Genomic DNA, 10,542 nt, shown 5'->3' with positions numbered 1-10,542 from the left:
AATACATATATACACTGCTTCAACAGGAAAATACCGAGAGAATACATTTCAGGAAAGGTAAGAAAATAAGCAAAGGCACAGAACTGGGACTCAACGTGACTTGTTTGGGAAAGGGAAGAATAATTCCGATGTGACTGGTGAGCAGGGGACATAGGGAGGTGTCTGGAGGGATGAGATGAAGTTAGGTTTTGGAAAACCTTCCAATTAGACAGTGAAGTTTGGACTTACCTGGAAGCCAACAGTAAGATTTATTGAAAGGCAATAGGGAACAGGGGAGTGACAATATAAGAGCAGGATTTTAAGAAAATAATTCTTATGGCTCATGAAAGAGGAATTGGCATTGAAGGGCTGGCTAGGAGATTGCTGTAGAAATCCAGACAGAGGTATTGAAGATCTATACCACATGGTTAGAGGCTCAAAAATATCCATAAGCTGAATGGTTGAAGCCTGGATTGAAGAATGGCTGCAGAAATGGAGATAAAATGTCAACTCAGAGAGGCAATTTAAATGAATAGGTGTCACGTCTCAATGAAAAATTGGATACTCAAGTGAATAATTTTAAGAAATATCTCTCTAGATGTATATGTGTACCTTAAATGACTTCCTATATACTTTTCTCAAGGAAATGATATATAATTCCAATTTGGAACTAGATTTCACTTTAGGTCTAATTCAAGCAACAAGGATTAAAACACCGACTACCTAATGCAAATTTTTGTTCCAGCCAATGGCTGGAACTCCAATGTAACCAGTGAGGAAGTTGTTCATGATGGTTCTCATCCAATTTGGCAGGCTCCATCACCTCAAAGTTTCCCAAGGAACACACCAAATCTGGGTTACGTGAGAAGATAATTTGGAAAGAGGATGACCTTTTCAAGAGCTTTCCTAGATAGTGTATTGTCACATTGAAATCTCACATCAACCCTATTGATATGACACACAGATCTTCCTGTTTAATGGCAAAGAAACAGTCACAGAAAGAATGTGAGAATGAGACAGGGCCAGCCAGCCAGGTTGTGGATGCACAGAAGATCCAGTTCGTCCTTCTCTAAACACATACTATTCCCTCTATACAATTCAGGGATTACGCTTTCAAACCCAGGGGCATATTTATTCTTTGATCCAAAGTGGCATGCTGTAAATAACTCTCTCTTTCCAAGTGCCCAGACACTAGTCTATAAATAAAAAGAAAAAAAAAAAAAAAAAAAGACGTGACTAGGGAGTTCCCTGTAGGACAAGAGTCCTTTCTCTAGTGTGACTTGATCCAAAATAAAGTCTAAAAAGGAGCTTTTGTTCCAAAGGATGCTATTAGAAATGTGCACCTCTTTTCCTCCAAGCTGCATATGCACCTATTCCTCAGTCACCTTTGCGCATTTCTTTCCTCAATGGATGCGTGTTCTGAACTCTGCCTTGATTGATTCCAGAGGATTTTATGTTTAGACTTAGCTCACAGCTGGATCCAGGGGACCTTGTCTTACTTCTCTTCTGGGGCATCATCTATTGACCTGTATCATCTGAAAGGCAGCAAATGTGGTGATGTTTTGAATGCAGCAAGACCATCTCTGCTGTCTCCATAATTTGCTTCAGCTGCCTATTTCCTCTTCCAAAGAATCCTAGGATGTAATCGCCATGACGTGGAGGAAGGAAGCAGTCAAAGTGGGCACAGAAACGTGGGCTACAGCACATTGCCAGTGCACTGACAAAGAGTGGAGCTGAATAAGAAAGCATATCTAAAGTTCCTCAGGACTTAGGAATGCTGAGCTTCTATCAGAACATGTGTCAGCTGCAGCTTGCCAGGGAGCTTACCAGGCCGAGGGGCAAAAATGCAATGGCTACTCCCTAAATGTAGGATGGAAAGGAAAATGTACACACCTTTGCTGGTGAGTGTGTATGGTGTGGGGGCTTAAGTGAGAACAGGGTTTGGGGAAAAATTAGGGTTTCACCAACAAATTTTCATCGATACCTTTGTGTTTGTCAGGATAATAGGCTAGTTGGTAAGGATATAGCAAAGAAGATAGAATTCATGTTGGAGACTGGCACTAATCATGTGATCACATAAATATCATAAACTGTGCTTAATGAAGGAAAAAATTCTATGAAGGTACGAGTGTGTATAAGAAGAAATTCTGATTTAGCTTGATCGGGGGGCTATTGCAGGCAGGAGGCGGCAGCAAGGCATGAGGAGAAAGTGTTCCAGTGTGTTCTAAGCCTAGTGTGCAAAATAAGGCCAGTGCAGCTGGGGGACAGAGGGGATTAACCCAGGGCTGGAGAGGTGGGTGAGAATCAACTCAGGCAGGACTCTGTGGGCTACAATGAGCGTTCTGATACCTGATTGATGGAAAATTTACTTTGATCACTAATTATTGGGACCCTTGATGGGTTTTAGTGGATGGGCAAAGTGGTCGAATTTGTAGTTTTTAAAGATTATCCTGGCCATATGTAAGGAATTAGAATGCTGAAAGCTCACAAATGGGTAATCAGTACCTAATAAAATATAGTGAGATTGTCACCTTGTGGGCAAGATGAATAGACAAAGGAGAGGGGTCAGTTTTTGTTCAGTATCTTTTATAGTCAAGGACTGTGATAAGGATTTAGAGATTCTCATTTTATTTAATCTCCATAACCTCTCTATGATGTAGGTGGTATTTCTGTCCTTTTACAGATTAGGGAATACTTGCTTTAGACAAATTTATCCATTCATGCATCTATCCATGCATCTATGCATCCATCCATCCATTCATCCATCCACCAACTTATTTACTCACCCACCTAACCTAATATTTTACTGAGCACTACAATGAAGGTACTTTGTTAGGGACTGAGATTATATTGGTAAACAAGACGTGGTCCATACCCTCAATGAGCTCCTAGTCTAGTGGAGATGCAAATAAGTAAATTGGTGATTAAAGTTCAGTGGTGAAATTTCTGTAATGTGGTTAAACCCATAGTGCTTGGAAGAGCAAAATGAAAGCACCCAGCCCCATGTTGGTAGGTGAGAAACCTTACCCAAGGTCTCATAACCAGTGCCTTGAGTGTCAGAACCAAATCCCAAATCCATGTAGGGCTGCTTAATTCGAAACCAAAATGGTTTTCATTTTACCATTATGTAAAATAATTATGCAAAGAATTACTTTGGATTTTTTGTAAACTCTCTGAAAACATGTGACCCATGTTGACTAAATCCCACTGGAGTTTGGCTGCTACGAGTGGTGTGAGTAAGTGCAACCAAGGCTGGCAGACTTTGGCTACCCTCACCCCACCACTAGACTTGGCTAGAGCCAGACCACTCTGGAAGCCTCGAGCACTCGGGCCTCCATAAGCACCTGCTCAGGACAGGTCGTGCGTTTAATGAGCTCTGCTATGGCAGAGGGGCACCTGGCACCTCAGCCGATACAAACGGCCCCTCTGGCCAAACAAAAATGAAGTGCACAGGCTGCCAGCATTTTGGAGCATGAGAGAAAGCAATCTGGGTTGAGTGACAAAGAGCTATTAATTATAATCTCAGCTCGGGCCTTAGAGTAGTGAGAAGTGCTTCTGGAAATCACTTGTCACAGAGAAAAAGAGTGCTGTCCTTCATTCTGTTCCAACCCAAGGGGCCACAGAGGCCTTGCAGGACTGCATGAACACACACACACACATACACAAATGCATACTCTCTCTCCCTCACACACACACACACACACACAAAATGCTTTACTGAACACAAATTATGTGTCAAATATGACACTCGGTGTTTGCCTACATTATCTTAGCTCCTTCCTACAACAACAGCTCCATAGCATTTCTTAATCATTATATATTCCCTATCAGTGGAACAAAAATATAGACTCCCCCCGCTTTGCCCTCCACTTAGCTTTTCCAAACTCTGTGTTTTTAATTTTTAATTTTTATGACTACATAATAATTGTACATATTTAGGGGCTACGTGTGATATTTTCATATGTATACAATGTGTAATGATTAAATCTGGGTGACTGTGATATTCATCACCTCACATGTTCATGATTTCTTTGGTTGGGAATATTCCAAATCTTTTCTTCTAGCTATTTTGAAATATACAATAAATTATTGTTAACTATAGTTGCCCTATTTTGTTTTTGAACACTACAACTTATTTCTTCTATCTAACTGTATTTCTGTACCCATTAACCAACACTTCTTCATCCCCCCTTCCCACTACCCTTCCCAGCTTCTAGTCACCACCATTCTATTCACTGCCTCTATGAAATCAATTTTTCTATCTCCAGACTATTTTCTGACTTTTAACAAGTTTATTAAAAAGGGTAAGTTACTTAGAAAATATACCATTTTGCATTGACATCTTTTTTCCCCACTGTCATCCAAGGAAGGGAGCCAACATTTATGACTTGGGCCTGTGAAGGGAATTATGCTGCATCATCCCAGATGACCACAGGAAGGAGAAAAGTGGTCATTTATTTGGAGGGAGTGATGGAAAGAGTTTTACAGGAGTGGAGGAGACTGCCTAGAGAGGGGAAGTATCTGAGTAGCAGACACTGGCCTTGGAAATGAGAGTGTGCTGCCATGTCTGTGTGCAATGAGAGGAACCACTATGCAAAGCATCTCAGTGCCTTATGGGGTAGCTCTACCTCGGATCAACATCTGTAGTCAAAGGATTCAGCATACAGGGGGAAACTGCATCCCCTGCCATGAAATAAGGACCTGTTCTCTACCTTATTCCTAAAATTTACTCTACCCTCAAGGAATAGAGAGGCAGTACTGGAAGGGGGAAACTCATGTACTTTATAAATATTTCCATAGGCACTGCTCATAGGCCCACAAAACAAGCCCATCCCCTCATATACACAAAGTCACAATCAGACGATCTCAGTAATATACACAGTGCTTCTATCATTCACTCATTTTTTAGTGACTGCAAACGCATGCATATATGTGTGTGTGCATGTATATATGTGCATGTACATGTGTGCATCCATGTGTGTGTATTAATTCAGAGGGCAAGGATGCCAGGGGGCCATCTGAATGATCCATTTAGGGCTGCACATGAAAGTAATAGACTTCTTAAAGAAACAAATCAACATTATTGAGTGACATAGAAAAAGGGAGGGAGAGGGCAAGAAAGAGAAATGGCCAGTAAGAGAAGCCTCCTTGATTAGGGGACAGGATGTCTTTCATCATGTGCAAAATCAAGGCCAGGCAGATGGGTGGCTGCCTGCCTGGCATGTTGGAAATCTCTTCTCCACCCCAAAGTCTCCCCTTAGTTATTCTTCAGCACCCTGGATCATCTCCCACAAGTCACTCTTTGAGCTTAGGGAAAAGTGCTTATGTTTTGGCAGGGGTGGCAGGGGAGATGTTTATGTATTAACTTTTTATCCATACAGTGAGTTAGTTACAATCTTGGCCTAGAGACAAGGTTGAATCCTGTTTGCACTACTAATTATCTGAATGATTTTGGCAACCTCTTGTACCTCTGTTGGCTGCTATCTTCTCATGTATAAAATGGTTTTTGTTCTTTTTTGTTTGTTTTTATTATTGGTGTCATTTTCACACTATAGCATAGTGGAGAGGATTAAATGAGGAGATGCAAATGAAGTAGAGGTCTCATTCAATACTATTGTTGTCTTCACAAGCCATTGATCTCTTATGTAAGATGTAGTGGCAGAATGACCAGCTCTGTGACTGAAAATCACAGAAGATGAGCAATAGGATGAATATCTTTTGATGTGGAAGATGGAATGAGGAACTGCCAAGGGTGAGAGGATGTTTGTCAGGAAAAGCAGAGCTGAGTAGGGTCTGGAGTTGATGGTGATGGGAGGGCAAACTCTCACACATGTGTAGGTGTGGGGATGATGGTCCTGTAATAGCAACAGTTACTTTAGTCTCTTCAAGCTTGATGGGAGGTCGGTCAAATATCATCTGTCACCAGGACCGCCCTATTCCAAGTTCCTGCTAGAGCCCTATGTCTTGCAACCTGAGAGCTTGAACAGATTTCAGAGATTTAGTAGACCAATCCTCTTATGGTCCAGAAGAAAGCAGTGCAGGTCAGAGAGGAAGGAAATGTGTCCAAAGTCACACAGCAGGTCAGCTCTGGAGTTAGGATTGGAACTCAGGTCATTGGATGCCAATTAGAGCACCTTGCCTGCACTGTCTCAAATCAAATTCCAGGACCAGTCTGTGATAGAGGGCTTTATCACCCCAGCTCCTTTGTATTGTAGCTTACCCTACCTGACACTGCCATTAGCTAACTATGGTCCTCAGGGGCACCCTGTTACTCTCTGCTTGTAAATTGGGTGGCTGATCTGGATGGTTTCAAAGGTCCCTTTGACTTTGATGGTCTGTGCTTTCCCGGCTCACGTGTTGTGGAAGCTGTCAGATGTCCGAGTAGGAGGAGGACGCAGCATGACAGGTGGTGTCCCTGACTCTGGAGGGGGACTTGGCAGAGCTGCCTCCTCTGATGAGGATGGGGAGGGTGGGAGCTGGCAGGAGGATCCACCCACTTTGGACAAAAGTTATGATTCACCAAGTGGAGGAAGGAAGGAGGGGGGCACATCAGCCAGTAGCATGGGACATTCCACAAAAGGTGTCTGTGATCTTCTAAGCTCTGAACCCCCAGGCCTTTACTGTGCACAAAAGGCTTGTAGCTGACTCAGGCAAATCCCAAAACTTTAATCCACAATGTTCTCATTGAGATTCAAGGAGAACACTATTTTTGTGATAAAGATATTTCAGGATGACTCAGCGAATTTTCGTGACTCAGTTCTCCATGGCATAGCCAGACAAGTCTTTCTAAAATAAAAAATTGGGTCATGGCATTTTCTAGCTGAAAACCTTTCAGGGACTTCCTCAATCCTTGCCGTGGCTTCCAGAGTCTGGTGAGATGTGGCCTTTGCCTGCTTCTCTGGCCTCCTCCTAACCCATACCTCCCCACTCATTGCAACAGTCCACTTACAGTCATCTCTTCCTTTTCTCAAAGGACCCAACTCATTCCTATTTCACTGCTTTTGTATGTTCTGTTCTTGCCACCAGGAATTTTGTTCTCCCCACTCCTTGACCATCTATCACTGATTTTTCTTTGGTCTTTGATTGTACGTCATTTTATCAAGAAAACGCTTCTTACCCTTTCTCACTCTAAATGGTGATCCTGTCTCTTATACTGGTTCACACTATTTTAACACAATCGTCGTCCTTTTGACACTTACCTAATTTGCAATTCTGTATTTATTTAGGCTTATTTGTTGCTCTCTTTCTCTCTCCCTCCTTATTATTTCCAAACCTCCTAAGACCAAGAAACATGTTTATTCTTCTCATTTCTGAAATGTCAGTCCCTAGCACAGTGCCTGGCAAGTAATGAAGACTGAGGAATAATTTTTTTGTTCGTTTTTTAAAAAAATAAATGTATAATCATTGAGTCCAAACATCAGGAATAAGTGCCATAAAGTGCAGAATGTGCACAGTCTTTTCCAAAGGGCCTTTGGGAAACTTGTGCATTTAAGTAAGTCAGTGCTTTTGTCAGCCTTCCTGGGGAAGAGTCACTTTAGAACCATGCAATGTCCAGAGTGCCACAAACAGCATCCAACTGAGTGGTTTCAAATTCTCTTTTAGTCATGAGCCTGTTTCTCAGCCAAAGCTGTGTCCAAACCCCAACATATAAACCACATGAAATCAAAGGTCTCTGGCAAATGGAGGGGCTGGGGCAGAGGGGAAGGAATTTTTAGAATCTTTACTCTTCCCTAGTGGTGTACCTAGGGTGGCGCGGGAGGATGGTTCACTTTGGGGTGTAGGCAATAGGGGTATATTATCTGTAGAGAATTTAAAAACAATAATGTAATCAATAAACAACTAATATAAACCAATAATATTAACTAAAATTTGGTCTGTTTTTCAATAGGCAGTGCTAGACAATATCAATGATAAAATGTTCTTACCTGTCCCCCATCCCCTCCCAACACACATGCATTATTTGTATGCTTTGGATCCTCTGGCTTTTCTCCATGAAATTCTCATCTAAAGCCCTCATTATAGAAGAAACTGACTTGATCAGACTGTAGGAGCTCCCATGTAGGGCAAGCCCAGAACGAGGGCATGCAAGTGGAATTAAGTCAACCTATGTTGAGGATGAGTTCAAAGTGCCTTAGTGTTACCCTTCTGGGTATTCCCAGGACAGAGGCTTGTGTCTTTGAAAGACAGGATTGGATCAAAGTTAAGGGCAAGGACAGTGTAGCCAGCCAGCCTGGATTCAAATCTCAGCTGTGTCCTTTACTAATGTGTTGAGCTTAGGTAACTTACGAGAGTTCTTTAAGCTTAAGTCTTCATTTACAAAAATGTAGAAAGGAAAGTGACCTGTCTCTGAGTATTACTTTGATGATCAGAAAAGGTAATCAAGGTTAACTGTTTAGCAAGGGAGTAATCACTAGTACATGTGAACTATAGTCCTTGCTTGGGATTTACGTATCTGGTATCCTCTTTATTCTGATGCCTGGTTTCTGGCTGTTGGATAAAACACACAGGTATCAGGGTATCTTTGACTCCAATATTTTATGGGAACCTCTCTCCATGTGGAGATACTACTTGGAGGGGGATGAATATACAAGATGTTGAGATCCACATGAATCCTGGGAATATCTGATGGAAACCCTAAAAAAAATATGAAAACTTTCATCTTTCTGCTTGGACTTGATAATCTAATGACTGAGTTCAAGGAGGAGGATTAGGACTGTTGCTGTGCTCTGGACAGGGCCAGAAGTGCTATCGTTAACAAAATAATAATGAAAAGTAGCTCTCTAGATTCCTCCTCTCTGGGCAGGGCATCTCTGGAAGAAAGGCAGCAGCCCCAGTCAGGGGTTTATAGATAAAATTCCCATCTCCCTGGAACAAAGCACCTGGGGGAAGGCATAGCTGTGGATGCAGCTTCAGCAGACTTAAATGTTCCTGCCTGCCGGCTTTGAAGAGAGCAGCGGATCTCCCAGTACAGCACTTGAGCTCTGCTAAGGGACAGACTGCCTCCTCAAGTGGGTCTCTGAACCCTGTGCCTCCTGAATGGGAGACACTTCCCAGCAGGGGTTGACAGACACCCCTGCATACAGGAGAACTCCAGCTGGCATCTGGCAGGTGCCCCTTTGGGACAAAGCTTCCAGAGGAAGGAACAGGCAGCAATCTTTGCTGTTCTGTAGCCTCCATTGGTGATACCCAGGCAAACAGGGTCTGGAGTGGACCCCAGCAAACTGCAGCAGACCTGCAGCAGAGGGGTCTGACTACTAGAAGGAAAACTAGCAAACAGAAAGGAATAGCATCAACATAAACAAAAAGGACGTCCACACAAAAACCCCATCTGAAAGTCACCAACATCAAAGACCAAAGGTAGATAAATCTATGAAGATGAGGAAAAACCAGTGCAAAAAGGCTGAAAATTCCAAAAACCAGAACTCCTCTTCTCCTTCAAAGGATCACAACTCCTCACCAGCAAGGGAAGAAAACTGGAAGGAGAATGAGTTTGATGAATTGACAGAACTAGGTTTCAGAAGGTGAGTAATAACAAACTCCTCCGAACTAAAGGAGCATGTTCTAACCTAATGCAAGGAAGCTAAGAACCTCAAAAAACGGTTAGAGGAGTTGCTAACTAGAATAACCAGGTTAGGGAAGAACATAAATGACCTGATGGAACTGAAAAAAACAACATGAGAACTTCATGAAGCATACTCAAATATCAATAGCCAAATCAATCAAGCAGAAGAAAGGATATCAGAGATTGAAGATCAACTTAATGAAATAAAGCATGAAGACAATATTAGAGTGAAAATAATGAAAAAAAAAAAGAACAAATCTTCCATGAAATATGGGATAATGTGAAAAGATCAAACCTACATTTGATTAGTGTACCTGAAAGTGATGGGGAGAATAGAGCCAAGTTGAAAAACATTCTTCAAGATATTGTCGAGGAGAACTTCCCCAACCTAGCAAGACAGGCCAACATTCAAATTCAGGAACTACAGAGAACACCACAAAGATACTCCTCGAGAAGAGCAACCCCAAGACACATAATCGTCAGATTCACCAAGGTTGAAATCAAGGAAAAAATGTTAAGGGCAGCCAGACAGAAAGGACAAGTTACCCACAAAGGGAAGCCCATCAGAATAACAGTGTATCTCTCTGCAGAAACCCTACAAGCCAGAAGAAAGTGGGAGCCAATATTCAGCATTCTTAAAGAAAAGAATTTTCAACCCAGGGTTTCATATCCAGCCAAACTAAGTTTCATAAGTGAAGGAGAAATAAAATCCTTTACAGATAAGCAAATGCTTAGAGATTTTGTCACCACCAGGCTTGCCTTACAAGAGCTCCTGAAGGAAGTACTAAATATGGAAAGGAAAAACCAGTACCAGCCACTGAAAAAAGATACCGAATTGTAAAGATCATCGACACCATGAAGAAACTACATCAACTAATGGGTAAAATAACCAGCTAGCGTCATAATGACAGGTATCAAATTCACACATAACAATATTAACCTTAAATGTAAATGGGCTAAATGCCCCAATTAAAAGACACAGACTGGCAAATTGGATAAAG

Source organism: Macaca fascicularis, chromosome 15, assembly GCF_037993035.2.
Source record: "Macaca fascicularis isolate 582-1 chromosome 15, T2T-MFA8v1.1".
NCBI lineage: Eukaryota > Metazoa > Chordata > Mammalia > Primates > Cercopithecidae > Macaca > Macaca fascicularis.
The sequence above is the reverse complement of the archived record's forward strand: the minus strand, read 5'-3'. Positions refer to the sequence as shown.